This window comes from Nannospalax galili, unplaced genomic scaffold (genome assembly GCF_000622305.1).
Source record: "Nannospalax galili isolate Female #2095 unplaced genomic scaffold, S.galili_v1.0 scaffold187, whole genome shotgun sequence".
Lineage (NCBI taxonomy): Eukaryota > Metazoa > Chordata > Mammalia > Rodentia > Spalacidae > Nannospalax > Nannospalax galili.
The window spans coordinates 1,887,866-1,888,153 of record NW_008357584.1 but is presented as its reverse complement, the minus strand read 5'-3'; positions in this window follow the sequence as shown (position 1 = coordinate 1,888,153).

The window sequence follows — 288 nt, the reverse complement described above, 5'->3', positions numbered from 1 at the left end:
TTTTTTTTTTTTTTTTTTTTTTGTGGCGGGGGGTTCAAATCTTCCAGTGTCATTGATATTAAAATAAACTCCACAGAAGTCTGCTTTCATTTAAGGAAATTTTATTCCTTAAGATAAACAAATACTGATTTCTGTTCTTTCACAAATAACATTGCTTTATTAAATGAAAAACTGACTTCTTTGTGCTTAGTTCTTTGATTTCTTGCTTAGTGGAGCATTATTAGTTTGGCATCATCAAATGAGCAGGGATGTGTTTTGTCTTCCATAAACACGATGTACTAAGAGACA